The 9,554-nt window shown below is 46.1% G+C and overlaps 1 protein-coding gene across 1 annotated transcript in view; it reads left to right on the top strand.

Moving 5' to 3' along the window:
- Nucleotides 1-9,554, top strand: part of ELOA (elongin A) — an 81,318-nt gene that overhangs the window by 9,335 nt on the left and 62,429 nt on the right. The gene's annotated exons all lie outside the window — the stretch shown is intronic.

The raw sequence follows: 9,554 nt of genomic DNA, 5'->3' as shown, positions 1-9,554 counted from the left end.
GTTACGTAGTATATTGCCCAGTGACGTAGTAGACAGCACAGAGCCACGTAGTATATTGTACAGCGACGTAGTATACAGCACAGAGCCACTTAGTATATTGGCCAGTCACGTAGTATATTGCCCAGCCACGTATGTCACAGGTTAAAAAATAAACATATACTCACCTTCCAAGGGCCCCTTGTAGTTCGGTCACATGACCGTGATGTCATGGCAGGTCCTTCTCGCGCAGGCGTGCAGGACCTGTGATGACGTCGCGGTCACATGACCGTGACGTCATGGCAGGTCGTTCTCGCGCAGGACCTGTGATGACGTCGCGGTCACATGACTGTGACATCATGGCAGGTCGTTCTCGCGCAGGCGCGCAGGATCTATGATGCCCATACCATCCTTGCCACCGGAACCTGCGGCTTGCATGGAGCGGTCACCGGAGCGTAGCCAGGAGCAGGAAAGGCGGCGGAAGGTGAATATATAATGATTTTTTTTTTTTTTTCATTATTTTTAACATTAGATGTTTTTACTATTGACTCTGCATAGGCAGCATCCATAGTAAAAACTTGGTCAGCGGCGGTAACGGAGTGAGTTACCCGCGGCATAACGCGGTCCGTTACCGCTGGCATTAACCCTGTGTGAGCGGTGACTGCGGGGAGTATGGAACAGGCGCCGGGTGCTGACTGCAGGGGAGTAGGGAGGGACTAATCGGACTGTGGCCGTCGCTGATTGGTCGTGACAGCCATGACAGGCAGCTGGCGAGACCAATCAGCGACTTGGATTCCATGACAGACAGAGGCCGCGACCAATGAATATCCGTGACAGAAGGACAGAAAGACGAATATATATATAGTGGTGCGGTGACCCACGTTACAGCCAGGGGGCGCTGTGTGTGCGCTTCAAGATGCGCTTGGAGGCATAAATGTGATGAGACAAAGTCCGGCAGGAGTGTAAATGGCCGGTGTGTGTGTTGCAGAGGAAGACACTCTGCGCTGTCAGTCTGAAGTTAAGTTGGTGTGCTGGGACCTGTAGTCCCACAAGTAATTGTGTAATGCTAATGGGAGACTGGCAGTGCTAGTTATGAGATGGCAGGGTCAAACTAGCCACACACACCCACACTTCCACCCATGGGAGTGGTTACACCTAGATAATGTGACCAGGGTGTGGGTCACATGGGTTCCTGTGTATGGATCCGTTTGTTCCATGTGCTAGGTCCTGGACGGTCGGTGTTGGAGTCTCCTGGCATTGGAGATGTCCTGGAAGCGCTGAAGAGTGAGTCCTGCAATAGCCTTTGTGTTGGATTGTCCTGGGATGGACTGGAGTCCTGGAAGCACTGCTGAGGCTATGGACTGAATGCTCAAGGGTGTTGGATTGTCCTGGTATGAACTGGAGTCCTGCAAGCACCTGGTAAGAGTGTGAGTCCTGGAATGTGCAAATTGCCTCTTCTGAGAAAAAGAAGACTTAAACTCTATAGTCGTGCATATGACTTAGGTTAAAAGCCAAATTAGTATCTCAATTCGCAAATTGTGCGAATTGAGATACTAATTTGGCTTTTATCCTAAGTCATATTGCACGACTCGTTAAAGGGTTGATTGTGACTTGTAGGATCGCTATTTCCAACAGGTGGCGCTATAGAGTTTAAGTCCTCTTTTTCTCAGAAGAGGCAATTTGCATATTATATTTCCCAGAGGACCATTGCACGGCGAATAAGCCTCCTTACCTTGACAAGCCAGAGATGGTATGTCACTCTCCATAAGGAGAAATGATACCCCTTAAACCCCAGTCCTGGAATGGTCAGAATGTTGGATTGTCCTGGGGATGGACTGGAGTCCTGTAAGCACCTGGTAAGATCATGGACTGATGGACTGTGTGTTGGAAGTGCCTGTGACTGGACTTCCTGGAAGCGCATGGAGAGGCTGCATCTACAGAGCCTGAGACGGTTTCTGTGTTGGGGAAGCTGTTATGACCTGGTGGTTAAGAGGCCACACTGAAATGACCTGGTGGCTAAAACGCAACATGGAACGAGCTCTGAGAAGGTGGTATCTCTACTGACCGCAGTCCCTAATCCTAACAACACAACTAGAAATAGCCGTGGGATGTTCCTGACACTCCCTAGACACCTCGTCACAGCCTAAGATATAACTACCCCTAAAGAAGGAAATAGAAAGCTATCTTGCCTCAGAGAAACCCCCAAAAGGAAAGATAGCCCCCCACAAATATTGACTGTGAAAGGAGAGGGAAATGACGAACACAGAAATGAAATTAGAATTCAGCAAAGGGGAGGCCAATACTAAACTAGATAGACAGAGAGCAAAGGATACTGTGCGGTCAGTATTAAAAACTACAAAATCCACGCAGAGTTTACAAAAATGAACTCCACACCGACTCACGGTGTGGAGGAGCAAATCTGCTTTCCCAGAGCTTCCAGCTAGCCTAAATAAGACATAGTGACAAGCTGGACAAAAGAGACAAAATGCAAAGCAATAGAGTCCAAACAAATGGACAAACAAACTAGCAAAACTTATCTTTTGCAGACAAGGACTGGCCATATGAGAAATCCAAGGGAAGAATCAAATCCAACCAAGAACATTGACAGCAGGCATGGACTAAAGCCCAGAGCAGGTTTAAATAACAAACCCAGGCACGGCGATTAGTGAAGGCAGCTGCTACAGCTACCTAACGGAGCAGCAGTTCCACTTGAAACCACCAGAGGGAGCCCAAGGGCAGAACTCGCAAACAAACCATTAGCAACCACAGGAGGGAGCTCCAGAACGGAACTCACAACAGGAATCTACAGTTCCTACTGTGGTTCTGGACTGTTATGACCTGATGGTGAGGACAATAATGGACCTGGTGGTTAAGAGCACACGGAATGACCTGATAGTTACTAATAATACAGGACAAGCTCTGAGACGTGGGAACTCTGCTGACCGCAATCTCTAATCCTATCACACACACTAGAAATAGCCGTGGATTGCTCCTAACGCTCCCTATGCAACTCGTCACAGCCTAAGGAACTAGCTAGCCCTAAAGATAGAAAAATAAAGCCTACCTTGCCTCAGAGAAATTCCCCAAAGGAACAGGCAGCCCCCCACATATAATGACTGTGAGTTAAGATGAAAATTACAAACACAGAGTTGAAATAGATTTAGCAAAGTGAGGCCCGACTTACTGAACAGACAGAGGATAGGAAAGGTAACTTTGCGGTCAGCACAAAAAACTACAAAAAGACCACGCAGAGGGCGCAAAAAGACCCTCCGCACCGACTCACGGTGCGGAGGCGCTCCCTCTGCGTCCCAGAGCTTCCAGCAAGTAAGACAAAAATCAAAATAGCAAGCTGGACAGAAAAAAATAGCAAACAGAGAAAAACAAGCAGGAACTTAGCTTCTGCTGGGAAGACAGGTCACAAGAACGATCCAGGAGCGAACTAGACCAATACTGGAACATTGACAGGTGGCATGGAGCAATGATCTAGGTGGAGTTAAATAGAGCAGCCAGCTAACGAATTAACCTCGTCACCTGTGGAAGGAACCTCAGAAGCCGCAGCCCCACTCACAACCACCAGAGGAAGCCCATGGACAAAACCAGCCGAAGTACCATTCATGACCACAGGAGGGAGCTTAACAACAGAATTCACAACACTGGACTATCCGAGGTGCCCTGGTCACAAGGACGGTGATCCCAGTGAGTCAGTTTCCCTGTGAACCAGCACTGGCAGGAGTCAGTGTGTGGACCCTGGTATGGGATAAAAACCTGTGATATACGGCAGAGACGTATCTGCCATTGGAACAGACTGTCGGGGTTTAATATGTTCCGTTGATGCATGTAATGAACTGTAATGAGAGAAAAGATGCGACTACCGAATGTTTTGTAAAGCCACACGTGTTAAAGTAACAGACTGTGTGTAACCTAGCTTACGGTGCAGTTTATGATGCTTTAATAAACCGGAATGGACTTAATTTGTGTGAGAAATCGTGCCTGTATGTGTTATTCCCGTGCAAAGCAAGTGTCCCCCAAGACCCGAAGTAAGGGAAACGCTATATATACGTGTATATATATATATATACACACTGCTCTAAAAAATAAAGGGAACACTAAAATCCCACATCCCAGATATCACTGAATGAAATATTCCAGTTGTAAATCTTTATTCATTACATACTGGAATGTGTTGAGAACAATAAAACCTAAAAATGATCAACGTAAATCACAACTAATATCCCACGGAGGTCTGGAGTTGGAATGATGCTCAAAATCAAAGTAGAAAGTGAAGTTACAGGCTGATCCAACTTCAGTGGAAATGCCTCAAGATAAGGAAATGATGTTCAGTAGTGTGTGTGGCCTCCACGTGCCTGTATGGTCTCCCTACAATGCCTGGGCTTGCTCCTGATTAGGCGGCAGATGGTCTCCTGAGGGATCTCCTCCCAGACCTGGACTAAAGCATCCGCCAACTCCTGGACAGTCTGTGGTGCAACGTGACGTTGGTGGATGGTGCGAGATATGATGCCCCAGATGTGTTCAATCGGATTCAGGTCTGGGGAACGGGCGGGCCAGTCCATAGCTTCAATGCCTTCATCTTGCAGGAACTGCTGACACACTCCAGCCACATGAGGTCTGGCATTGTCCTGCATTAGGAGGAACCCAGGGCCAACCGCACCAGCATATGGTCTCACAAGGGGTCTGAGGATCTCATCTTGGTACCTAATGGCAGTCAGACTACCTCTGGCGAGCACATGGAGGGCTGTGTGGCCCTCCAAAGAAATCCACCCCACACCATTACTGACCCACTGCCAAACCGGTCATGCTGAAGGATGTTGCAGGCAGCAGATCGCACTCCACGGCGTCTCCAGACTCTGTCACGTCTGTCACCTGTGCTCAGTGTGAACCTGCTTTCCTCTGTGAAGAGCACAAGGCGCCAGTGGCAAATTTGCCAATCCTGGTGTTCTGTGGAAAATGCCAAGCGTCCTGCACGGTGTTGGGCTGTGAGCACAACCCCCATCTGTGGACGTCGGGCACTCAGATCATCCTCATGGAGTCGGTTTCTAACCGTTTGTGCAGACACATGCACATTTGTGGGCCTGCTGGAGGTCATTTTTCAGGGCTCTGGCTGTGCTCCTCCTGTTTCTCCTTGTGTAAAGGCTGAGGTAGCGGTCCTGCTGCTGGGTTGTTGCCCTCCTACGGCCCCCTCCACGTCTCCTGGTGTACTGGCCTGTCTCCTGGTAGCGCCTCCAACCTCTGGACACTATGCTGACAGGCCCAGCAAACCTTCTTGCCACAGCTCACATTGATGTTCCATCCTGGATGAGCTACACTACCTGAGCCACTTGTGTGGGTTGTAGAGTCCGTCTCATGCTACCACGAGTGTGAAAGCACAACCAACATTCAAAAGTGACCAAAACATCAGCCAGAAAGCATTGGTACTGAGTGATCTGTGGTCCCCACCTGTTGAACCACTCCTTTATTGAGTGTCTTGATAATTGCCAATAATTTCCATCTGTTGTCTATTCCATTTGCGCAACAGCATGTGAAATTGATTGTCAGTGTTCTTCCTAAGTGGACAATTTGATTTCATAGAAGTTTGATTTACTTGGAGTTATATTCTGTTGTTTAACCCATTCATGACCCAGCCTATTTTGACCTTAAAGACCTTGCCGTTTTTTGCAATTCTGACCAGTGTCCCTTTATGAGGTAATAACTCAGGAACGCTTCAACGAATCCTAGCGGTTCTGAGATTGTTTTTTCGTGACATATTGGGCTTCATGTTAGTGGCAAATTTAGGTCAATAAATTCTGCGTTTATTTGTGATAAAAACGGAAATTTGGCGAAAATTTTGAAAATTTCGCAATTTTCACATTTTGAATTTTTATTCTGTTAAACCAGAGAGATATGTGACACAAAATAGTTAATAAATAACATTTCCCACATGTTTACTTTACATCAGCACAATTTTGGAAACAAAATTTTTTTTTGTTAGGAATTTATAAGGGTTAAAATTTGACCAGCGATTTGTCATTTTTACAACGAAATTTACAAAACCATTTTTTTTAGGGACCACCTCACATTTGAAGTCAGTTTGAGGGGTCTATATGGCTGAAAATACCCAAAAGTGACACCATTCTAAAAACTGCACCCCTCAAGGTACTCAAAACCACATTCAAGAAGTTTATTAACCCTTCAGGTGCTTCACAGCAGCAGAAGCAACATGGAAGGAAAAAATGAACATTTAACTTTTTAGTCACAAAAATTATCTTTTAGCAACAATTTTTTTATTTTCCCAATGGTAAAAGGAGAAACTGAACCACGAAAGTTGTTGTCCAATTTGTCCTGAGTACGCTGATACCTCATATGTGGGGGTAAACCACTGTTTGGGCGCACGGCAGGGCTTGGAAGGGAAGGAGCGCCATTTGACTTTTTGAATCAAAAATTGGCTCCACTCTTTAGCGGACACCATGTCACGTTTGGAGAGCACCCGTGTGCCTAAAAATTGGAGCTCCCCCACAAGTGACCCCATTTTGGAAACTAGACGCCCCAAGGAACTTATCTAGATGCATAGTGAGCACTTTGAACCCCCAGGTGCTTCACAAATTGATCCGTAAAAATGAAAAAGTACTTTTTTTTCACAAAAAAATTCTTTTAGCCTCAATTTTTTCATTTTCACATGGGCAACAGGATAAAATGGATCCTAAAATGTGTTGGGCAATTTCTCCTGAGTACACCAATACCTCACATGTGGGGGTAAACCACTGTTTGGGCACATGGTAAGGCTCGGAAGGGAAGGAGCGCCATTTGACTTTTTGAATGAAAAATTATTTCCATCGTTAGCGGACACCATGTCGCGTTTGGATAGCTCCTGTGTGCCTAAACATTGGCGCTCCCCCACAAGTGACCCCATTTTGGAAACTAGACCCCCCAAGGAACTTATTTAGATGCCTAGTGAGCACTTTAAACCCTCAGGTGCTTCACAAATTGATCTGTAAAAATGAAAAAGTACTTTTTTTTCACAAAAAAATTCTTTTTGCCTCAATTTTTTCATTTTCACATGGGCAGTAGGATAAAATGGATCATAAAATTTGTTGGGCAATTTCTCCCGAGTACGCCGATACCTCATATGTGGGGGTAAACCACTGTTTGGGCACTCGGCAGGGCTCGGAAGGGAAGGCACGCCATTTGACTTTTTGAATGGAAAATTAGCTCCAATTGTTAGCGGACACCATGTCGCGTTTGGAGAGCCCCTGTGTGCCTAAACATTGGAGCTGCCCCACAAGTGACCCCATTTTGGAAACTAGACCCCCCAAGGAACTTATCTAGATGCATATTGAGCACTTTAAACCCCCAGGTGCTTCACAGAAGTTTATAACGCAGAGCCATGAAAATAAAAAATAATTTTTCTTTCCTCAAAAATGATTTTTTAGCCTGGAATTTCCTATTTTGCCAAGGATAATAGGAGAAATTGGACCCCAAATATTGTTGTCCAGTTTGTCCTGAGTACGCTGATACCCCATATGTGGGGGTAAACCACTGTTTGGGCGCACGGCAGGGCTCGGAAGGGATGGCACGCCATTTGGCTTTTTAAATGGAAAATTAGCTCCAATCATTAGCGGACACCATGTCACGTTTGGAGAGCCCCTGTGTGCCTAAACATTGGAGATCCCCCAGAAATGACCCCATTTTGGAAACTAGACCCCCAAAGGAACTAATCTAGATGTGTGGTGAGGACTTTGAACCCCCAAGTGCTTCACAGAAGTTTAGAACGCAGAGCCATGAAAATAAAAAAAACAATTATTTTCTCAAAAATGATCTTTTAGCCTGCAATTTTTTATTTTCCCAAGGGTAACAGGAGAAATTTGACCCCAAAAGTTGTTGTCCAGTTTCTCCTGAGTACGCTGATACCCCATATGTGGGGGTAAATCACTGTTTGGGCACATGCCGGGGCTCGGAAGTGAAGTAGTGACGTTTTGAAATGCAGACTTTGATGGAATGCTCTGTGGGCGTCACGTTGCGTTTGCAGAGCCCCTGATGTGGCTTAACAGTAGAAACCCCCCACAAGTGACCCCATTTTGGAAACTAGACCCCGAAAGGAACTTATCTAGATGTGTCGTGAGCACTTTGAACCCCCAAGTGCTTCATAGAAGTTTATAATGCAGAGCCATGAAAATAATAAATACGTTTTCTTTCCTCAAAAATAATTATTTAGCCCAGAATTTTTTAATTTTCCCAAGGGTAACAGGAGAAATTTGACCCCAATATTTGTTGTCCAGTTTCTCCGGAGTACGGTGATACCCCATATGTGGGGGTAAACCACTGTTTGGGCACACGTTGGGGCTCGGAAGTGAAGTAGTGACGTTTTGAAATGCAGACTTTGATGGAATGCTCTGCGGGCGTCACGTTGCGTTTGCAGAGCCCCTGATGTGCCTAAACAGTAGAAACCCCCCACAAGTGACCCCATTTTGGAAACTAGACCCCGAAAGGAACTTATCTAGATGTGTGGTGAGCACTTTGAACCCCCAAGTGCTTCATAGAAGTTTATAATGCAGAGCCGTGAAAATAATAAATATGTTTTCTTTCCTCAAAAATAATTATTTAGCCCAGAATTTTTTATTTTCCCAAGGGTAACAGGTGAAATTGGACCCCAATAGTTGTTGTCCAGTTTCTCCTGAGTATGCTGATACCCCATGTGTGGGGGTAAACCACTGTTTGGGCACACGTCGGGGCTCAGAAGGGAAGTAGTGACTTTTGAAATGCAGACTTTGATGGAATGGTCTGCGGGCGTCACATTGCGTTTGCAGAGCCCCTGGTGTGCCTAAACAGTAGAAAACCCCACAAGTGACCCCATTTTAGAAACTAGACCCCCCAAGGAACTTATCTAGATATGTGGTGAGCACTTTGAACCCCCAAGTGCTTCACAGACGTTTACAACGCAGAGCCGTGAAAATAAAAAATCATTTTTCTTTCCTCAGAAATGATGTTTTAGCAAGCATTTTTTTAGATTCACAAGGGTAACAGGAGAAATTGGACCCCAGTAATTGTTGCGCAGTTTATCCTGAGTACACTGATACCCCATATGTGGGGGTAAACCACTGTTTGGGCACACGTCAGGGCTCGGAAGTGAGGGAGCACCATTTGACTTTTTGAATACGAGATTGGCTGGAATCAATGGTGGCGCCATGTTGCGTTTGGAGACCCCTGATGTGCCTAAACAGTGGTAACCCCTCAATTCTACCTCCAACACTAACCCCAACACACCCCTAACCCTAATCCCAACTGTAGCCATAACCCTAATCACAACCCTAACCACAACCCTAATTCCAACCCTAACCCTAAGGCTATGTGCCCACGTTGCGGATTCGTGTGAGATATTTCCGCACCATTTTTGAAAAACCCGCGGGTAAAAGGCACTGCGTTTTACCTGCGGATTTTCCGCGGATTTCCAGTGGTTTTTGTGCGGATTTCACCTGCGGATTCCTATTGAGGAACAGGTGTAAAACGCCGCGGAATCCGCACAAAGAATTGACATGCTGCGGAAAATACAACGCAGCGTTTCCGCGCGGTATTTTCTGCACCATGGG

Source organism: Ranitomeya imitator, chromosome 3 (assembly GCF_032444005.1).
Source record: "Ranitomeya imitator isolate aRanImi1 chromosome 3, aRanImi1.pri, whole genome shotgun sequence".
NCBI classification, from domain to species: domain Eukaryota; kingdom Metazoa; phylum Chordata; class Amphibia; order Anura; family Dendrobatidae; genus Ranitomeya; species Ranitomeya imitator.
Note: the sequence above shows the minus strand (reverse complement) of the source record. Positions and strands in the feature narration are given on the sequence as shown.